The sequence below is a fragment of the Quercus lobata genome, chromosome 7 (assembly GCF_001633185.2).
Source record: "Quercus lobata isolate SW786 chromosome 7, ValleyOak3.0 Primary Assembly, whole genome shotgun sequence".
Classification (NCBI taxonomy): Eukaryota; Viridiplantae; Streptophyta; class Magnoliopsida; order Fagales; family Fagaceae; genus Quercus; species Quercus lobata.
In genome coordinates, this window is record NC_044910.1 from 34,617,452 (window position 1) to 34,640,977 (window position 23,526).

The 23,526-nt window shown below is 33.4% G+C and overlaps 1 pseudogene; it reads right to left on the reverse strand.

Annotated features, from left to right (window-relative positions):
- Positions 1–18,815: 18,815 nt before the first annotated feature.
- Positions 18,816–21,901, reverse strand: LOC115951379 (annotated as a pseudogene).
- Positions 21,902–23,526: the final 1,625 nt, after the last annotated feature.

The following is a 23,526-nucleotide window of genomic DNA, read 5'->3' on the forward strand; positions in this document are numbered from 1 at the left end:
CCCGCGAAGACGCGACTGAGGCACGCGACTTGACATACCCGCGACTGAGCCGCCAAAACAGAGCAAAACAGGATTTTTGAAATTTTCAGATTTTTCAAACAAAATACTTTCCAAAAACACCTAAAACACTCAAAAGTCTTTTTGTGCTTGAATTAACAAAGATTGAGCATGTGAAAACACATTTCATCAAGTACAATCACACAAATGAATATGGCATTTATTGAACATAAACTTGTGTGTTGTGTGTGGATATCAACAATGAGATAGTCCTTCGTCTAATGTGAAGTTTCAATGATCAATTCAACCAAGGCATACACAATTAGCACTAGATCATGTGACCCATCTCAATTATAGAAATATGTATATATGACCTCCCACACAACTTGATAACATAACTTGGAGCTTAACATTTGACTCCACTTTCAATCATAACATTTGATCTTTTTGATCTTTTGAGGCAATCATCTCTCATTGTGAGAGTGATATATGACAATTCAATTTAAAGAACAAGCCTTTGGCTTTTTGAATAAACATTCACTTTAATATAAGGTCGCTTACCCTTTTTCCTAGTCGAATACTAGAATGTGCGACAGGCTTTTGCAGCTCAATATCTCTTTTCATTTGGAGATTTACATTTGGTGAGCTCTTTTTAGCAAATCAAAAATAAAGAGTGGGAAGATGTATAGACACAAGTCTATGCATGTCTCAAGATCAACAAGACCATTCACTAATCATTCATGACAAGTTTGAAGATCTATTTACAACAATCACAAAGATTTCAAGATTTCTCCCACAGAGATATGATTGAAAGAAACAAGCAATGCTCGAAAATGTACAAAGCCATTAGCACAAAGGTACAAGGTAAAACAAGTTTTGAGACAAAAACTCAACAATGTCAATCAAGCCTTTTGATTTTCTAATTTTTATGTGATTTTTGGATTTTTGACATAAAAAAAGAAAATGATTGAACAAACAAAGAAAGAAGCAACAGTATTCACAAATGGACAAACAAACAATAAACATGTTGCACAAAGAGCTAACAAAGAAGTGTGTGCCCCAACACAAACAAACTTATCATATTATAAATATGTGAAGCACACAACACACAAGAGAGTCAAGGAATTGTACCAACACCAATGGTCTTACGGAGTGATTCAAACCGTGGACCATCGAGAGGCTTGGTGAAGATGTCCGCCTTTTGATTGTCGGTGTGTATGAACTCAAGAAACACAACTCTTTCCTCTACCAAATCCCGAATGAAATGGTAACTTATCTCTATGTGTTTAGATTTTGAATGCTGGACAGGATTCTTGGAAAGATTGATGGCACTGGTGTTGTCACAGAAGACACACATCGTTTCTTGAGGAATTCCATAGTCATGAAGTAATTTCTTCATCCAAAGAAGCTGAGTGCAGCAACTTCCAGCAGCGATGTATTCTGCTTCTGCAGTAGATAGAGACACTGAATTCTGCTTCTTGCTCATCCATGAGACAAGATTGTTACCAAAGTAGAGACAGCCGCCTGAAGTACTTTTCCGACCGTCTACACTGCCAGCCCAGTCAGCATCTGAATACCCAGCAAGACAAGCATTTGAGTCTTTTGAATACCACAGACCATAGTTTGCAGTACCATTCACATATCGAATGATTCGTTTAGCAGCAGTCAGATGAGATTCCTTCGGATTAGCTTGGTACCTGGCACAAACGCCAACACTGAAAGCAATGTCCGGTCTACTGGCTGTAAGATAGAGCAAACTCCCTATGATGCTCCTATACAATGTAGGACTTACTTCGACTCCAAACGAATCAACATTCAGTTTAGTGGATGAGCTCATGGGAGTGGAGGCATGTTTTTTGGAGTCTAGTCCAAACTTCTTGACAATGTTTCTGGCATACTTCTCTTGAGATACAGATATACCCTCCTTCTGCTGTTTGACTTGAAGACCCAAGAAAAATGTGAGCTCCCCCACCATACTCATCTCAAACTCCTTCTTCATCTCCTCAGAAAATTCAGTAGCACGATCTTCGATGGTTGCCCCAAACACTATGTCATCAACATAGACTTGTGCCACAAGGAGATAATCTTCATCATTTTTGACAAACAGAGTTCGGTCTGCATATCCTCTTTTGAAACCTCTATCTTGAAGATAATGTGTAAGACGATCGTACCACGCTCTAGACGCTTGTTTTAAGCCATAAAGGGCTTTCTTCAATCTTAATACATGATCTGGAAAATGAGGATCCTCAAATCCTTTTGGTTGCTCAACAAATACTTCTTCATTTAGATATCCATTCAGAAATGCGCACTTTACATCCATTTGATAAAGTTTGAAATTCAAAGTGCACGCAATGGACATGAGGATTCGAATGGGTTTGAGTCTGGCCACCGGAGCGAAAGATTCATCAAAATCTACTCCTTCTACTTGAGTGTATCCTTGAGCTACTAACCGAGATTTGTTTCGAATTATCTCTCCATCTTCATCAGTTTTGTTTTTAAAAATCCATTTTGTGCCTATAACATGAACGTTCTCAGGCCTAGGAGCAAGTTCCCACACATCATTCCTCACAAACTGATTCAGCTCTTCATGCATTGACTCCATCCAATTCTCATCTTGAAGAGCCTCTTTGACCCTTTTTGGTTCAAACTGTGCAAGATAGCAGTGATATGTTACATGATTGGCTAGCAGAATGTTTCCTTTCTTGAGGCAAAGACCGTCATCAAGAGATCCTATGATGTTACTTTCCGGATGATTCTTGATAACTCTTGAAGATGGCCTTTTTGAAGTGGAAACTTCATCACTACGAGAGATAGGAGGATGAACTTCCGGAGGAGTAAGAGGACTTGATGTTCTAGACATCGATCTCATTTCCATTCTTGGGTTGATGGGAGTCGATTCTACTTCTGGTATAGGTTCTTCACCTTCTATATCCAAAGCTTCTACCTCAACATCGGGCTCTTTGGTGCTCGGCCCTTCTACATCATCTATCATTTCCACCTTAGGTAATGTATCATCAATCTTGACATTTATGGATTCCATCATAGTCTTTGTTCTCTTGTTAAACACTTTATACGCTCGACTTGTAGTAGAGTACCCAAGAAAAATACCCTCATCACTTCTCGCATCAAACTTCCCAAGATTCTCCCGATCATTTAGGATATAACATTTACTTCCAAACACCCGGAAATACTTCACTTTAGGCTTCTTCCCATTCCATATCTCATAGGCAGTCTTCTTTGTACCAACTCGAAAGAAAATCCTATTGCCAATGTGACATGAGGTGTTGACAGCTTCTCCCCAAAATTTTTGAGGTATTTGCTTGTTAAGCAACATGACTCTTGCCATCTCCTGAATCACACGATTTTTTCTCTCTACCACTCCATTTTGTTGTGGAGTTTTGGGAGCTGAAAATTCTCTTTTAATTCCATTCTTCTCACAGAAGGACTCGAATCTTGCATTCTCAAATTCCCTCCCATGATCACTTCTAATTTTGGCAATCGGAATCCCTTTTTCGTTTTGTAGTTTCTTGCACAGAATCTCCAACCTCTCACAAGCTTCTGATTTTTCTCTAAGGAATTCAACCCAAGTGTATCTTGAGTAGTCGTCCACAATGACCATAATGTATCTCTTTCCCCCTAGGCTTTCAGTTCTGGTAGGCCCCATTAGATCAACATGAAGTAACTCCAAGCACCGAGAAGTGGCAATCACATTTACCTTGTGATGACTTGCCTTAGTTTGCTTCCCCATTTGACATGCACCACAAACGGTCTTCTTCACTTTTCCAAACTTAGGAAGTCCCTCGACTGCTTCAAGTTTGGAGACTTTTGCTACTTGTTTGAAGTTGGCATGCCCAAATCTGTGATGCCACAGCTCCAACATATCCACACGAGCACTTCTACACGATATGGGTGCCGTGGGAACTATTCCATAACAGTTATCTGTAGTCCGATTTCCTTCCAAAACCTGAATCCCCTCTTCATTGATGATCAAGCATCCCTTCTTAGAGAATTGTACCAGGAAATCATCATCACAAATTTGAGTGATGCTCAGCAAATTCACCTTCAGCCCTTTTATGTACAGCACATCTTTCAACAGCGGCAAACCAGGTCAATGGTTCCTTTGCCTAGGACTTGAGCATGACTTCCATCACCAAAGGTCACATAGTCACCAACCTTATCTTTGAGTGTCTTAAACAGTGACTTATCCCCTGTCATATGGCGAGAACACCCACTGTCAAGATACCACAAACACGCATTAAACACCTTCAATGAGGTATGCACAAATAGGTTCACATGTGACAAACATTCTTGACCTTCAAACACAAACTCATCATCAGTTTTCATGCTTCTTTCAGATTGATTTTTCATTTTCAGATTCTCAATCATCTCACACAACATTCTATTCTTTCTTTTATATTTCTTAATCAATGATTTAGATTCAGATATGCTACTGTGTAAGACATGATTCTGATTTTCAAGATATTCCAGCATGTGAACAAATACTCTAGCATGTTTCTTAGTTTTTAACAACTCTAAGAGATCATTAGTAAAACACCTTTCAGACATATGCATAGAGTCATTTTCACAAACACTTAAGCTACAATTCAGCATGGTATTTTCCATAACAACAACCACAACACAGGGGTCTAGGATCACACTTAGGTAATAAAACCACAACAAGTGTACCCGCTCTGATACCAAATGAAAGTTCAAAAACGTGTATAAACACCCTTGAACGTTTAGATCCCCAAATTACAACTTAACCAATTCAAGCAAAATGTCAAACAACAAGTGTGCGGAAACTTAACATAAGCTATAATATGGAATTGGTTAAAAAACTATCTAAGCTAAAACAAAATATAATCCACAGCAGATAATAAAAAGGCAAAGATAGAGAGGAAGGAAGATGCAAACACAAAGACAACATGCGATGTGTTATCGAAGAGGAAACCGAAGCCCTCGGCGTAAAACCTCTCCATCGCCCTCCAAGCGGTAAACAATCCACTAGAAAATACAGTTGGGATACATGGACAGCAATAGACCCTCCAAGCCTAATCTACCCAGTGCACCTAAGCCCTCCAAGCTTCTTGCTCCAACGAGGTTGCGCCGAACCTTTTTCTTTTCTAGCTTCCCGGATTCCGCTACTAGACCGTAGCATCAACCAATGAAGATTGGTTCCTTCCTAACTGCTTCCCAGAAATCCAAACAGCTGTCTCACAATAATGATGATGGTGAGAACCAGGTTTGGTATAATGCCTCTCAAGGATTTGACAATGGAGAGGAAAAGAGTTGAGGAATTTGAAGAGACTCTAATGTATAGATTGTGGGTGAATCAATCTGGTTTTTCTTTAGGGTTTCTCTCTCAAAATTCTCTCTGGAAGCTCTCTTTCAATCGTGGGTAAAAGGGGTATTTATACTGGAGTGGGAGAGGAATGTGAAACGTCAGGTTTAACAAAACAGGGGTGGCTCGCGGCTTGACTAAGTCGCAAGATCCAGTCGCGAGATAACCGTATGACCAATTGTCCTGTTTTGTCCTGTAGTGCTCCAGCTTGCATGACTGTTCACCTTCCAGCATGCTTGGCACGTGTGCTGCGTCTGGCGGCTTGAAGCCGCGAGTCACCCGCAAGTCCCAGTCGCGAGTCTCTGTTTTCTTGCACACTCTTGAGCAATCTTCACTCTCTCTCACTCACTACCCTTACATCAAACCCATCTAAATACAGGGTTACTAAATGCTGAATTACAAGCAAATTTGGCACGGAATAAAGCCAATTAGATGGTTGAATAAATTCAACCTTACAAGGTGTATCAGTATAATATATTTAACAATTTTTTTAATACTTTTTTGAGTTAATATAGAGTATAGGCTAACCTTTAAATAATGGAGACACCACATATTTGTTTTTGCCCACCTAGTTCTTAATTTGTACCTTTGCGGTTCTCATTGTTTCTTTCTTTGTTCTTATTTTTAATAATTGAGTTTTTGTTATATAGTAGGACATAGAATATGTGTAGATTGTGTTGATTATTTTAAAACTTTGCTTCCGAATAATACTTAACCCCTTAATAGGTAAAAGAAAATTATTCACCTAAAAATGATAACAACTTTCTAACTCGTAGTTAAGTTTATTTGTTTCACTCGTGTCAATTATATAGGCTGCTACATCATACAACAAAATAAAAATTATAAATTTTCTTCAAGCATTTTATCAAACACTATGGATTCAAAATAAAATATATAATTACTCCTAGGCTCTTAGCACTTTGAATCCCACAAAAGTTTTCCCATTGGCATTTTGAATGTGACCTAATCCATATAGATACATGGGTATGTGCTCCAACTACATGTGGCGTTGGGGAGCTTGATTTGTTGATTGAGCTTCTTCCTCATTGATCTTTCTACCTGCCTAACAAAACCGGATTATTTACTCAACTTATCTTTGCCCTAAGGTCTAAATAGTACCCAATTCAACTAATTTTCTTTAATCACATCCTCATGTAACATATTTAAATCACTCACCAAAAGCCAAATTATAAATTACAAAAATGGTGTGGCTTAGTAAAAATTTCAACCAGTAAATAGTTCAAATGAAAAGAAGCAAACCACCATGTAGTTTGATTATCAAAAACCCATTACCTAAGGGTATGATACATTTGGGGCCGGTGGCTTTTTCTCCTTAGGTTTAGTGACTTTAGTCCCTGACCAAAATAGGAAAAGTTGAAGCTTCAATCTCCTAGAGTCTATCTTCCCTCAAATATTGCAAACCACAAACTCAGTACCTAAAATAAAATAAATAAATAAATAAAAATGAAAGAAAAAAACAAAGAGTGAGAGTCGGAATATTTATTTATAGACACTGAGAAAGGAGTTTTTGTCCATGAACTTGTAGAGGAATTGTTGATCCATCAATAGAAGCAAGATCCATCAATATATAATTTCCAAAAGAAACAGGTACATTAGTGTGCGTTTAAATTGAAAGGGGAAGTGAAAGAGTTTTCATTTTTATTTTTATTTTGCTAGAAGGACTGAAGAGTTAAGAGAGATAATAAGTGAAAAAATAAAAATAAATTAAGATGGGTTTGATCTCAATGGAAATATATTAAAATTTAACAGTGCAAAGTTTTTTTTTTTTGGTGAGAAAGTAACGGTGCAAAACTTGGTCTCACTTTGCCAAGTGCTTATCCGTAGTGTGCATTTAAATTTGAAAGGCAAAGTGAAAGAGTTTTTTTTTTGTTTTTTGTTTTGTTTGTAAGAAGTGAAGAGTTTGGAGAGAGAAATAATTGATTTTTGCTGAAGCAATAAGTGCTAAACATAAAAGCTACCTTGTTTTAATTTTTGAGGTTGGAATGAAACAACATTGTTTCATAATAAAGAAGATTGCAAAGAACTCATATAGAGTGCCACATGGCAAAACCTCATGCACTCTTGCATGAGGTCTTTGCTTTTATATATATATATATATATATATATATTGATTTTCATATAAAATTCTTATTACTTTATATCCACATCTCTCACCTGTTCCTTCCAAGTTGTCCACAACAAAAAAGGTCAATACTCAATACTCAATACTCTCTCTCTTCAATTTTGTTTATCTTTTGGTGGATTTTCTTATTGTTTCAACCACTTTCTTTTTCACTAATGGTTCTTTTTATTATTGTTGATTTAATTTTCATGTCACATTTGTTTCTCTTTTTGATAATTTGTATAGACTTTTATGCATATTTAGGTATTTTGGGATTCCAATTCATGATCACAAGTTCTTTTTCTTTATCCCATTGGTTTGATTTGGTTTGGTTTTTAATTATTTGTTTAGCAAGTTAGAATTTTTTTTTTTAGTGATCCATTAAGATGATAAACTATTAGACATTACTAAGTTTTGTTTATTTTTTAATCCTTTTGAGTGGACAAATTTGTAGTTTTTGGTAGAAAAAAAATAGGGTTTGAGAAAGTTTGTTTAAAACTAAAAGAATAATTTTCAAATATTATATATTTTTTAATGATACACAAAATGTTATAAATGACTTTTATTAAAAAATTAATATTTTCACTAACTTGCTTTTTAAATTCCTAAGAAAAATTGTATTTTTTTCATTTTGGTACAACAAAAATTAAATTTTATATATATATATATATATATATTTCATTTGATATTGTTCCTATAATAATGAAAATATGATTATGAATTACATTACTCTTTATTAAATTAGTCCAATTTGCAAAAATTAATTTAATGAGATCATCATTAAAAAAAATTATCACGTGCAACATGCCGATCTGCAACTAGTTTGTCTAAAAGTTTAAACTTTAAACCATTAAAAATGGTTAATTTAATTACCTAACCATTATTCTATTAATAAAGGCAAAAAAATATGAAAAGTGCAAGATTTTTCATTGATCAATATACTGTTTAAATAGTACAAGGTTGATGAATTTAATTTTTAGAATTTTTTAAACAAAAATCATTCTAATTAACTCAAATATAATTTCAACTAGAATTTTGTTATTAAACATTAATATGTATTTATGAAGGGATTAAAATTTTTTAGTCATGGTGTGTATCATATATAGAGAAAGATTAATGAATTAAATAGCTTATAAACAAGTTTGAACTTGTTGAATAAGAAAATGAACCAAACTTAAACATGTGATTAGTTTAATATTGAGATTGAACTCAGTTTGTGTTTAAAATTAAATTAAATATACCAGTTTTTATCTTCAATGTTGGACTCAATTTGGTTTCTTCATGATCTTACAATTGTGAGACTTGCCATGGCATGGGGTAGAATAAATGTTCATAGGAAAAACTTGGTAGGAAGACTTAATTACAAAAGTCTTACTGCCAAATGCATTAAGGAAAAAACCCAAGTAAAAAGGTTGTAGACATGGTCCCTCGAGGTCATGACTCCATGAGTGCTACTTTTATTTATTTTTTGTTTTTTTTTTTTGCTGAATAATGAGTGCTACTTTCATTTAACAAATGATATGTCATCATAATAAAGCATGGTACATTGCCGAGAAAGACTTGGTAGGGAGACTTACAAAAGTCATTTTGAATTGAACATGGTGGCACTTTTAACCTATTTCAAGAATGCTGGACCAAAAACAACTCGGTTTTGCATGAGACGACAGTCAAAAGTTGTAGCTCTTGCCATAAGAAAATAATTTAAAACCATGTAGTGGTTCCAGGTTCCAAGATTTTTGTTTTTTGCAATGGAAAGTGGTTGAGGAAGGTAGCCGTGCTCTTGCCATGGAGGGGATTAAAAATTAAAAACCATGTAAAGTAATGGTTCCAATTTCTTTTCTCTTTTCCAAGTATAAATAATGGCCGAAAATTTGAACGCACAGACACAGCAGAATTCTAGATTGAAAGAGAAAGCAAAAAAACTAAAAAACTAAAAAACAAGGAAGGGGAAAAACCAATCTGGTCTGCCTCTGCCTCTGCTACCACGATTTGTTGAATGCAATTTTATTATTTTATTCAACCTGGACAACATGAGATTATGCAGATTGCAGAGACCACATCCTCCAAAATAAATGCGTGCCTCAGCAATCTCCTTCAAATTCATATATACCTACACAATCTCTTTGATTTTCTTCTTTACTACAGAATTTTTTTTTTTTTTTTTTTTTTTTGTCCCGTGCCTCAGCAATCTTGTTCAAATTTATATGTACTGCACAATCTCTTTGATTTTCTTCCTTACTACAGAAGTACAGAGTTTTTTTTGGTTAATTACCTTTTCTGTTTTTATAAAAACCTAAAAGGCAAATTATATTTATAAATATGAATATACTTTTGCGTGACACACGGGCGGGCTATTGTATGGTGCATTAAAATGTAAATTTAGGGAGAAAATTCCAATCTTTTTTTCATCATATTTAACCATGCCAATTCATAAAATGTCACGCCATTATTTGTCTAAAAGTTTAAATTTAAACCATTAAAATGGTTAATTTAATTATTTAGCCATTATTCTACTGATAAAGACAAAACCATATAAAATGTAAAAGATTGTCATTGATCAATATACTGTTTAAGTAGTACAAGGTTGATGAATCTAATTTTTATTAGTTTATAAACAAAAATCATTCTAATTAACTCAAAAACATAATTTCAACTAGAATTTGTTATTAGACATTAATATATATCTATGAAGGGATTAAAACCAATTTAGTCATGGTGTTTACCATATATAAAGAAAGATTAAGTTTAAAAAAAAAAAAAAAATAGCTTACAAACAAGCTTGAACTTGTTGAACAAAAAAATTGAACCAAACTTGAATATGTGATTAGCTTAATATTGAGATTAAACTCGGCTCGTGTTCAAAATAAATTAAATAAACTAATTTTTATCTTGTAATGCTTGACTCAGTTCTTTTTTTTTTTTTTTTTGAGAATGACTCAGTTCAGTTTTTGCACAATCTTACTAATTAATAGAGAACCAAACGAGAATCAATAGAAGTGTATAATAAATCTCCATAGGCATACATAAAACTTGGTTGGAAGAGTTATAGAAGTCTTACTAAAAAACGCATTAATGAGGGGAAAAAAGATTATAGACACGATCCCACGAGGTCATGATTCCATGAGTGCTACTTTCTCTTAACAAATGATATGTCATCAGCCTAAATAAAACATAGCACATTGACGAGAAGGACTTGGTAGGAAGACCTAAGACTAGTCTTATAAAAGTCATGTCCGACTCATACGCTCCTTTGGAAAAGCCATAGACATGGTCTATGGTTCAAAAGAATGAAAAGGACCTGTTGAGAAGAATTATGGACTCTGCCTAAGGAGTGATGCAAATATAATACTATAAATTTTACTATATAATTTCTATAAATTAATGTATCACTATTTTCATTTAATTTAGATTTCCATAAAAATTAAATGAACCAATTTTTATCTTTTAATGTTCGACTCAATTTGGTTTCATCACAATCTTACCAATAGAGAACCGGACAATAATCAATACAAGAATATATAAATAAATGAGCACAGGAAAAACTTGGAAGGAAGATTTATAAAAGTCATCAATAATGCCAAAAAGCATTGACGAGAAAATGCGGGTAAAAAGCTATGCGGGTAAAAAGCTTTATTCCTATCCCATGAATCTATGAGTTCTACTTTCCTTTAACAAATTAATGATGTCTTCCAATAAGTCCTCATTTCTTTTGTTGTGTCTTTTTATAGCAATTTCCCTTCCTATGTGCTCTGATTGGCTGTACCGGTTGACACCAAACAACACGTCCCTCGCCTCAGTTTACACCTTAATTTCCACGAACAGCAATAAGTACTTTCACTCCAATGCACATGTTTCGTGGACAGAGTACTGTTGAATTTGAAGCTGTTCTTCATTTGAGCAACAATGATAGCTGTTCACCAAAACATTGGCCCTTTTAACCTGTTTCTCAAGTGTCAAGTGTAGAATGGGTTGTAAGAATATTTAGCACCTTTTTTCAAGTGTAGCAATGATGATAAAAATCGGACTCCATGATTTCTTTCCGACAAAGTTCTTATTGAACACGGTATTCTTAAAAATTCTGCATGCCTGCACAATTACTTGAGTTGGAATCTTATTAACTAAGGCTTAGGATGGTTTTATTCAGTCATTATGTAAGAATTTTATTAACAGATCTGGCTTATTAGGCTGGTCTGCTCCTATGCTTAACAAACTAATATCCATATTGGATAAGATACATTGGGTTGCAAGTGATTCACATACATTAATTAACAAAGTTTTTATTTTATTTTTTGTCAAGTCACTTCACAATGAAAAAGAGAGGCATTGGAAAGTAGTATCAAGAGAGATTTCTCATTTTCATATTCAGTGTAATGTTTATTGAAAATAATGACCATATATGAAACAAAGGAGCATTATAATTCCAAGTGGAAGAACCGATAAATCCATCAAAATTTTCTTAAGTATTATCTGTAAAAAAAGAAAAAGAGGGCAGTTATAGACCTGATAAATGCATCGTTAGTAATACTTCTGAAGATATGCTTCAACCAATAAACAAGTAACAAAAAAAGAAAAAAAAAGAAAAGGGTTTTCACTTGTTGCATTATGGTGCATACAAACAGGAACTCTATTCCGGACTAAGAAAAAAGGTTACTGTGTCTGTGTCGAACAAAGTGAAGTTATGCAATTTTCAATGACACAAAGGATGAAGAGAACGCAATCAGAACTTAGCAAGTAGTAGTCATGACTCAAGAATTTAACACAACAGCTTCAGACCAATCATTATAGGATCAGATGTAGTCCTAGAATATAGGAACTAACACATAACCAATAATTTTCTCTTGCCATTTCAAGTTTTAAATCTGTGCATGGGTGCATCTAAGATGAATGGATAATGCACATAATAAAATAATTTAAATCCTTCCCATCCCCTAACCTTCTACTAGTCCCACAAAATACGTTTTCCCAATCTTCCTGCCTGTAAGGCAGGGATGTTGCCAATGTTCTTCCCTGACTTGCAGCAGTTGAGTGAAAAACTGAAATTTGCTGCAGCTTATCAGCCAGCATCTGTTCTCAATTATCCAATCAATATACAGCTAAATGCACCCCAAAAAAAAAAAAGGCAAATCGTTTCAAAATCATCATCATCTGTTTTTGGTTTTTGCTTGAAGTATTATTATTTTCTGTTAATTGCACATCCAAAAAGTTAAAAAAAAAAAAACCCCCAAAAGCAGCTGAGAGAATGCCTACCCTTTTTTTTTTTTTTTTTTAATTTTTAATGGAAGTCACCACATCCAATAAAGAATCAATACAAGTATATATATATATAATCAATGGATAAAAGCATTGTGAGACTCCATGGCATGGGTAGAATAAATGAGCATGGGAAAAACTTGGTAAGAAGATTTATAAAAGTCATCAATAATGCCAAAAGCATTGACGAAAAAACGCGGGTAAAAAGCTTTATTCCTGTCCCATGACTCTATGAGTTCTACTTTCCTTTAACAAATGATATGTCATCAGCATAATAAAGCATGGCGCTCATTGACAAGAAAAACTTTGTAGGAAGACTTATAAAAGTCATGCCTTACTCATACGCTTCTTTACATGGTCTAAAGTTCAAAAGAATGAAAAGGACATTTTGAGCAGAATTATGGGCTCTACCTAAGGAGTAGTGCAAACTTGATAGTGTTTTTTTTAGCAATTTCCCTTCCTATGTGCTCTAATTGGCTGTTCAGGTCGACACCGAAAAAGATGTCCCTTGCTGCAGGTTACACCTTAATTTCCACGAACAGCAATCAATACTTTCGCTCCAATGCACGAGGTTTGTGGACAAAGTACTGTTAAATTTGAGGCTGTTCTTCAATTTGAGCAACAATGATAGCTGTTCACCAAAGCGTTGGCCTGACCCCGCAAGGACAAGGAAGCTGAGGAAAAGTGATCAGCATACATTAAAGACAAATGGTGAAGACTCATTGACATGGCCCTTTTAACCACTAGGCAACCAGAAGTGTAGAATGGGTTTGTAAGAAAATGTAGCACCTTTTTCAAGTGGAGCAATGATGATAAATGGTCTTCGAGAAAAATTGAACCTCGTAAGTCATAATTTCTTTCAGACAAAGTTCTTATTGAACACGGTGCCTCTTGCGTAGACAACAATGTTGCTATTTCTACTGATTTTACCTTGCTTGATCTCTTGCTATTTTACAAATAACTTTCGGCAGGAAGATTATGTGAGCGATATTATAATGGCCAAAGATTTGAAAGCTGAGTCCACACACAGCAAAATTCTAGGATTAAAGAGAAAGAAAGAAAAAAATAATAATAAAAAAGAATAAGAAAGGCCAATCTACTCTGCCACTGCTACCACAACGTGAGAATGCGGAGTGCGTATAGTATGATAGTAGAGAATCCTACATGGAGTCATGCCTCAGCAATCTCTTTCAAATTTATATATACTTACACAGTCTCTTTGATTTTCTTCTATACTTCAGAGGTTTTTTTTTTTTTTTTTTTTTTTTTTTTTTTTTTTTTTTTTTTTTTGCCTCAACAATCTTGTTCAAATTTATATATACTACACAATCTCATTGATTTTCTTCTTTGGAACATTCTTTTGGGTGACTTACGGGCTATTGTATGGTGCATTAAAATGTAAATTTAGGTAGAAAGTTCCAATCTTTTCCATCATATTTCATCGTGCCAATTCATAAAATGTCACTCCATCATTTGTTTAAAAGTATAAACTTTAAACCATTAAAAATTGTTAATTTAATTATTTAGCCATTATAATGTTAATAAAGACAAAACATTTTTTTTTTTTTAAGTGCAAGATAGAAATTTTACTCTAACCTAATCTAAGTGTACATGTGTGTGAAACTCTCTCTTAGAGACTTGAACCCTGACCCTTGCCCCTCATCGCACCAAGAGTGTGCATTGGTAAGACAAAACAATATGAAATGTGCAAGATTGTTATTGATCAATATATTGTTTAAATAGTACAAGGTTGATGAATCTAATTTTTATAAGTTTATAAATGAAAATCATTCTAATTAACTCAAAAATATAATTTCAACTAGAATTTTGTTATTAAATATTATTATATATCTATGAAGGGATTAAAATATTTTAGTCATGATGTTTACCATAACAAAGAAAGATTAAGTTAATAAAATAGTAGCTTATAAACAAGTTCGAACTTGTTAAACAAGAAAATGAACCAAACTTAAACATGTGATAAGCTTAATATTGATATTGAACTCGTCTTGTGTTCAAAATAAATTAAATATACCCATTTTTATCTTTTAATGCTTGACTCAGTTCGGTTCCTTCACGATCCTACCATTGCAAGACTTGACATGGCATGGGGTAGAAGTAGATTAAATGTCCATAGGAAAAACTTGGTAGTAAGACTTCATGAGTTCTACTTTCCTTTAACAAATGATATATCATCAAAATAAAGCATGGATTATTGACGAGAAAGACTTACAAAAGTCATGTCCGACTCATACGCTTCTTTGGAAAAGCTATAGACATGGTCTAAAGTTCAAAAGAATGAAAAGGACCTGTTGAGCAGAATTATGGGAGTGATGCAAATCATACTACAAATTTTATTACATAATTTTCTTAAATTAATGCATCATCATTTTCAATTAAGTAATTTAGATTTTTTTTTTTCCAGATAGAATTCTACTATAACCTAATTTAAATGTGTATATGTTTGATGAAACTCCTTCTTGAAAACTTGAACCCCATCTTTTGTCTCCCACCCTACAATAACTTGGACTTGGGAAGTGACCATCATACCAAGAGTGCACGGTGATGTTTAAATTGTTATTTATCGTAATGTTAGAAGGACACTAATTAAATTTATTTACAAGTTTGTAAACGTTTTTGTAGTAAATTGATAGTGTGTGTTTTATAGCAATTTCCCTTCCTATGTGCTCTAATTGGCTGTCCAGGTTGGCACCAACAACAAGTCCCTCGCTGCAGGTTACACCTTAATTTCCGCAAACAGCAATCAATAGATTCAATACTTTCACTCCAATGCACAAGATTTGTGGACAAAGTACTGTTAAATTTGAGGTTGTTCTTCAATTTGAGCAACAATGATAGCTGTTCACCAAAGCGTTGGCCTGACCCCGCAAGGACAAGGAAGCTGAGGAAAAGTGAGCATACATTAAAGACAAATGGTGAAGACTCATTGACATGGCCCTTTTAACCACTAGGCAACCAGAAGTGTAGAATGGGTTTGTAAGAAAATGTAGCACCTTTTTCAAGTGGAGCAATGATGATAAATGGTCTTCGAGAAAAATTGAACCTCGTAAGTCATAATTTATTTCAGACAAAGTTCTTATTGAACACGGTGCCTCTTACGTAGACAATAATGTTGCTATTTCTACTGATTTTACAAATCATTCTTAAAAATTCTGCATGCCTGCACAATTACTTGGGCAAAAATGTCCCATTACCAATATTTAGCAATAAAACTAGTAATCTATCACTGTTTTAGAAATATGAAAAGATTTAACACCTTTTTAAAACTCGAGTTTGCTGTGAAATTGAGTTCCAAAAACTCAAGTTCTGTGAAAAAATATACTTCAAATTTGCGGAAAATTTTTTTGAGTACCTAAAAAGTGGTAGATACTTACATATTTTCGAAATAGTAATAGATTTCAACATAATTTACAAAAAGGTGTTATTTGGCTATTTTTTCCCAATTACTTGAGTTGGAAACTTATTAACTAAGGCTTAGGATTGGTTTTATTCTATCATTAGAATCTTATTAGCGGAGGCTTAGGTTCGTCTACTCTTACGCTAAACAAACTAATATCCATATTGGATAAGATACATTGATTTGCAAATGATTCACGCACATTAACTGAAAAGTTTTTTTTTTTCTTTTTTTTTTTAAGTTTTAAGTCACTTCACAATGAAGAAGAGAGGCATTGGAAAGTAATATCAAGATAGATTTCTCATTTTCATACAATGTTATGTTATGTTTATCGAAAAAAAAAAAAAAAGACCATATATGAAAAAGAGGAGCATTATGATTCCAAGTGGAAGAACTAATAAATCCATCAAAATTTTCTCAAATATTATCTGCAAAGAAAAAAAGGGGGCAATTATAGACTTGATAGATGATTCGCTAGTAATACTTCTGAAGATATGCTTCAACCAATAAACAAGTATTAAAAAAAAAAAAAATACTAAAATACAAAGAAATGGACCAAACTGGACTGAAGTGGACCGATCTAGATTGAAATGTTATGTTGATGTAGCTCGACAGGAGCATAACAATAACAAATTTTACGATTCAGCTTTTATAGTATAACTAGTTGCAAACCCACACAATTCGTGGGAATATATAAATATTTTATAACGTGGTATAATGTATGACTTATTCTCTAAAACGTATTAGAGATATTATTTCTAAAATTATTTATCATCTCTCCATCTCTACAAATATCATTCTATTATTATGAGTTTTTTTTTTTTGAAAAACTTAGATGCATTTGATTAATATTATTCTTTTTTTTTTTTTTTGAGATAAAAGATAGAATTACTATTCTTTTTACAAGTGACCAATATTATTCAAACTTTTGTATAGTGTGTTAGGGTTTTTTTTTCTACAACTAAAATTTTTAAGTTCCAAAATTAATTATTTGAATTTCCCATTCTTTTAAGAAGATTATCATGATAATCAAACCTTATCACAAATTTACAATTAATATTACTCAAATAATTTATAGAGACATTCAAATACATAATCATCTCACTTCTAAAATATCTAAAAATTAACTTAAACCAAAACTATAAGAGGGATAGAGAGTACATATGATAAATAACTCAAAAAACACACCACCAAAGTGTATCATCCAAAAGTAGAGACACAAAAAAAAAAAAACAAAAAAAAAAAAAAAAAAAAAAAAAAAAATTCATCAATCTAAAATAGAGTTGCAAGAAATAATTAAAGAGAGAGAGAGAGAGAGAACAATTACCTTTGTTTGGAAGAGAATGCGAGACAAATAACAAAATTATATAAAAGAAGATGAGTAGAAGAATTTTCAAAAGAAAATGTATAGTTGCAAACACCAAATTATCTAAGTTATACTATGTAATAGAATAACATTAAATCATTCTGTAATTCCATAGGATAATATGTAACAAACAAAAAAAAAATTAAAAAAGATAAAAAATCAAGATATAACCAAATCATATTAGCCTAAAGTAGAGTTAAACATAAAAATTCATCAATTTAAAGAATTAAACATCCACTAAAAGAAAGAATATATATATATATATATATATATAGAGAGAGAGAGAGAGAGAGAGAGAGAGAGAGAGAGAGAGTATTCACATTTTTGTGTGAGCAAAATATAGATTGAAAAAAAAAACCTCCCTTTTTTATCTTGTTTTTGTATGTGTTTTTTGTTTTGAGAAGAGAGAGACATAAAAGTTGAGAAAAATTACATATTTAGTCCTATTTTTAATAGAGGTAGGTTACGAATCTCTAATTGAGCCAACCTTAGATGGGTAAAATGTCAAATTTCAAACCAAAATTAGGCAACTTAAATTTCGATCGAATCATAATTTGTCCAAAAGAAAAGGTGGACATTTATAGACTTGATAGATTATCGCTAGTAATAATTCTGAAGATATGATTCAACCAATAAATAGGTAAAAAAAAAAAAAAAACAAAAACAAAAACAAAAACAAAAACAAACAAACAAACAAACAAAAAACAAAGAAATGGACCAAATTGGACTAAAATGTTGTGCTGATATGGCTTAACAAAAGTGTTACAACAATAAATATTACATTTCAACCTCTTGATGTCATATAGATTGTGATGAATAATCACACCATAATATGATACACTCACACGGGCACTTACTTCCTACTTAGTGGATGATATTACTTTCACAGACGTAAGATTTCTTTCCGCAAAGAATTATTAATTAAAAGGTATTTGAGTATGGACTTGGCTCTCAGAATTCATGTATCTATTCACAAAATTTGTTGGTTCTGGGAGTTTTGTCTTTAGCAAATGCAATTCCCAGATGGATGCAGCTACAAGACATCCTTGAAGGGCCGGTGAAGCACTTAGTTTTAGTGGCTAGTGGCCCCCTTGCATTTGTCAAATGCGGCATCATGAAGTATCCCTCGCCTGGTTAGATTCACCATTGTTGGCAACGATAAGGGAATGCCATGAATAGCGCTTAACTTTATTTGGTGTTTCCTACAAAAACATCCAGAGTTCAAATCTTCTCTCACATATTTTTTTGCAACTATTGAATTATCAAAATAGGAAAGAGTTGTAAACATCATTAAAAATATAAAATCCATACCAAAGAACTTCCCTACAGATTACAACTCTGTGGAAAGAGGACCATATGAACTTGGTATTCTTTAAGTCACTGTGTACACAATATAGGATAGTAGAAAAGCTTCATCAAGTATCTCTAATTTCAACTGGATGTTGTACACCATATAGTTAATCTATGTAGGTCAGCTGGATGTTCTTCTCTGTTCTGTTCGATTCACAGCAACTTCAACAAAGCTGCCAATGCTCTAAATGGGGTCTTAGTAACTCTAGTTCCTATTCTCTTTTAACAATCTGCCAGATGTGAGTTCTGCTCTCAATTATGAGTTTACAAAATTAATTGATATATCCTTACAGGACAATATGCAACGTGCTTATGATTGTCTGATTGCCGAGCGTGTAAGGCTAATTCACCTTTTAAACATCCTTGTATAACAATTGATACTTTGGCATTCGCTCTGGTGGCAGTGGACAACTCACTATCAGCTTGCCTTTCATGGCCCCTCTATATATTGCCTAGAAGAATGTTAAGGGGAAAAACCATTATTCATACTTTAAAAACATCTAGAAGCATTGGTCATTCACAAGACAAATGTTATTAAAAAATTTACATATTATCCGTTGTACAAGCAAGGAGTGTATTAAGGAAGAAGCAAATATGAAAAAAGTTTAAAGAAAAATAAAATTTATAAAGAACAAGTGTCACAATGTTTCCTAAAGGTGACCCAGATTTTCCATTGACTAAACAGAAGAACATTTGTTGTCCTAGTAAAGTTACTCGTTACCTCCAACACTGTTCATCCGTCATTTTGTGTGTCCTAAAACATTATCCGCTCTGAAAAGTCAATACGCACAATTCCTTGTTTTTTTTTTGATAAGTAAAAGTCAATAGACACAATTCCTACTTACATCCATCATATATTTTTTGCTAAGTAGTTTATTAAAATATATGATTCAGCATACAACTGAGGAACTCTTAGTTTATGTGACAAAGTTTTAAACAAAGATGTGAAGAAAGAAATGCTACCACTAAATCTGCAAAGTTGCTGAAAGATTATAGCAGACTTTCCACTGAACCATACAGCAATGTACTTCCAGTCCCATTACCCATTATTTCTATTGAGAGTTACGATGTAGGCCACATGCCAATGCCACAACAAATATTAACTGCTAAGGCTGATGCTTGCTCATCAATTCATTCAATGAAGTTTTCCCATATTAATTTAGCACCTAAAACAGCTCCAATTTTGGTATTTGAAAATTTTTAGTATCTAATATCTACTGCTGAAGAGAAAGTTTCCACATTCCCACTTCTTTTTAAGAGAGTCTTTCCCTTGGAGAGAAAAAAAAGAAGAAGAAGAAGAAGAAAGAGATAGCTTTTCCTACATTGATTCATGGCCCAAGATAACATTGACAAAATCATAGCTGTAGTTTAAATTTTCAAGTACTCAACCTCTACTGCTCAAAAGAAATTATAGTAAATAAACTATTTTGCAAAATCTTGATTCATTTTAGAGGACTTAGTCTTGCAATTAACACTACAAAGGACTAGTGCAAATAGAAGTCTTCTGGATATTGATGTCACTACTAGGTAAGTAAATCACAACAAAGCCGATGATGTATTTACATTTATGCATGTGCTAATGGTGATTGGAAGCAACTTATAATTGTTTGAGTATCAAGGCAGACTATTTTCACAAAAGTATATAAACGAAAATGAATTTAAATTCCAATGGCAAGACTAACAATTAACATTACTGAGCCTTAACTCCATTCAGTTTCTAAGGAGCTACAAGTTGCTTACTTCTACCACATCAATGAAATCCTGCTTTCTGTGAAAAGCACCTACCCATTTAGTGTGATCTGCAGTCCTGTCAACCAAAAACTAAGAAATGACACTGGAATCTGAAATTTTAAGTCCCTAAATTCATAGTCGCATGACATCAGTTTCAAAATACAAGAGATTCAGCTAAATTTTTTTTGTTTAGAAACAGATTCTCATTCTTTCAAGGGCATGATAAAATGTTTGCAATGTATGATCACAGTCAAAGCATTATACCACCTACGCATTTCACCTCTTGCATACGTAAAATACAATGTGCCACCTACACAGTTCACCTCTCGCAAACGTAAAATACAATGTGACTATAATTGTAATAAGTCTGTGAAAGGCCAATGAAAAAGAGATATTGGTGCAAACTTTGTTTAAGATTCAAGTACAAGAAAACTAATTTATTGTTCCATTTGACTTCCATAGGTCCAATCATCATGTTTAACAAGAAACTTATAGGTCTAAGCAAAGAAAGGCAGGCCCACAAACAAAATTGAAAAGGCAATTTTTTTCCTTTATTTTTATTTGACTTCATTTTATGTGTATTTAAATTTGTTCAGTATGGGGAAGTTACTTGATAAAGGCACCACTCATAATTTTTTTTAAAGAATCACACATTAAATACAAGAACTCACAATTATAGTTCAAACTTGGCAATATTAGAAAGGGCTTTTGAGACATACAGCTCTACTGCTAGAATAACATGATAAACAAACAACAAAAAAACAGTGTTCATACATACCCGGAATCCATCTTCATGTGATGAGCATTGAAGAAGAAAACTGTTGAAGGTATGAAAGTAATGTCAAAATATTTGACATAAACTTGAATTTCATCGGAATCAATATCTACAAGTGCTACACTTGCAAATTTGGACACCTCACGAGGTGATTTAGAAAGCTGTGTAGACAAAAACAAATTGAGTTCACATGCTTCAAAATTTCTAGAACAATAAAAACTCAAAAAGAGAGAGAGAGGAGGGACAGTGGCATACAACGTCATCAAGTTGGAGGCAGATGGGATCTGAAGCGCGGCCAAAGCAGAGCACGAGAAGTCGAGAACCTTGTCAATGGTGTCTCTGATGATTGCGTCCACCTCTTGTCTCTGATGGTAACTACTCATTCTCTCGAATCTCTCCACTCCAAGATTTTGGGGCTCGGTTAATGTACCTATTATATTGTCAAATTTTTCCAGGCCAAAGATTACTAATCCAAAAAATATACATATTATCATCTTTTATTATGTAGAAGAACAAATATAAATAAACAATTAATATTTCTAGTCTCTTTTTTTTTTCCAGCACCCCATTCCAAGGGTGTAAAGTGCAGATGGTTATGCCTTCTCGAGAAATCTAGAGATGTTGTATACAATTATGCAGAATCGTGTTATTAATTTCTCAGGCAGGATCAAAAGATCTTTCTTTTTTTTTTTTGATGAAACAGAATAATATTTCTGATGATTAAAAGCGTAATACAGAGCAAAGAGCCTAAAAAGACTCGAGTCTGCAAAGACAAATATTACGGCGTAAGTAAAAGGCGTTAACTGAAGGGTTCACAGTTACGGCGTCATTTGCATTTTATTTTCCCTACAAATATATATATATATATATATATATATATATATATATATATATTTATATATTTTTGTTCATAGTTACTAGTCACTAACCTTGCAATGACCAAAAATAAAAAATAAAAACATAATTTTTATTTTTTATTAAATATAAAATTTGATAATTATGAATTTATGATGATTATCAATACCATCATTTAATAAGTAAATCTGTGTAATACACAGGAGAGCTTCACTATAAGTAAGTATTATTGTAATTCTAGTGATTACTTCATCGAAAAAAATTCTAACCATTACAACAACAAAAAATATTAGATTAAATCTAGAATTACCATATACTACTTTTTTTTTTTTTTTTTTTTTTTTTTTTATAGGATACCATATACTACTAGTTGTTGACCTAGCACTAGTTTTTATCTATACTACTATTTAAGGGACTTCCTCTATTTGTTGTTAACCCAGCTCTAGTTTTTATCTATCCTCATTTTCTCATTTAGTGATTTTGAGAGAGTTTCAACTTATGGTCCGCTTATGATATAACTTTATCATCAGACCATAACTGGAACCCACATTTTTTATGTTGATTTTGAGTATTTTAAATAAATAATTTGGACTACCAAAAAAGTCCATGAAAATGTTCACATATGAAAATATTTCATCTTATGAAAGAACATATTTCTACATCCATTCACATCAGCTCTTGGATAATTGTGTATAAATGTGTAAAATACACATTTCAGCTACTTTTACACATTTTGAACCAAAAAGTACTCCACATCAGTCCGTTTAAAAATGTGTAAAATCGTCCAAATTTTTCAACAAGCTATAGTACCTGTGTAAATTTACACGGGCACTATAGCCCATGTATTTAGTTTTTTAAAGTTTTTTCTCTCTCCTCTCCACTGTCTCTCACCTCCCTCTTTGCGATCTCTCTTTCTCTCACAAAAAACCCACAAAAACCTTTCATCCTCAGTTCTCTCTCCCTCTCTCACATCTCTCTCTCGTTCAAAGCATGCCACCGGAGTTCACAGTGTGGCGAGATCAGCGCTGTGGGTCACAGCGTGGTGAGATCGGCGCGTGGCGTGGTCTCGATGGTGGCGGTGTGGGTTTGGGTCGATGATCGATGGCGGCGACGTGGGGAGGTCTCGATGGTGGTTTAATTTGAGTTTATGGTGTGGGTTGGTCTTGGTTTGTGTGGGTTTGCTTAGTCTGGGTTGATTTGGGTTGTGGGTTGATCTGGGTATGTGTGGAGGCGTGGAGACGATGGCGTTTAATCGGTGTTGATTTTTCTTTGTGTGGGTTGATTGGTGTTGGTTGATCTGATGTTGAATCTGATTTTTTGT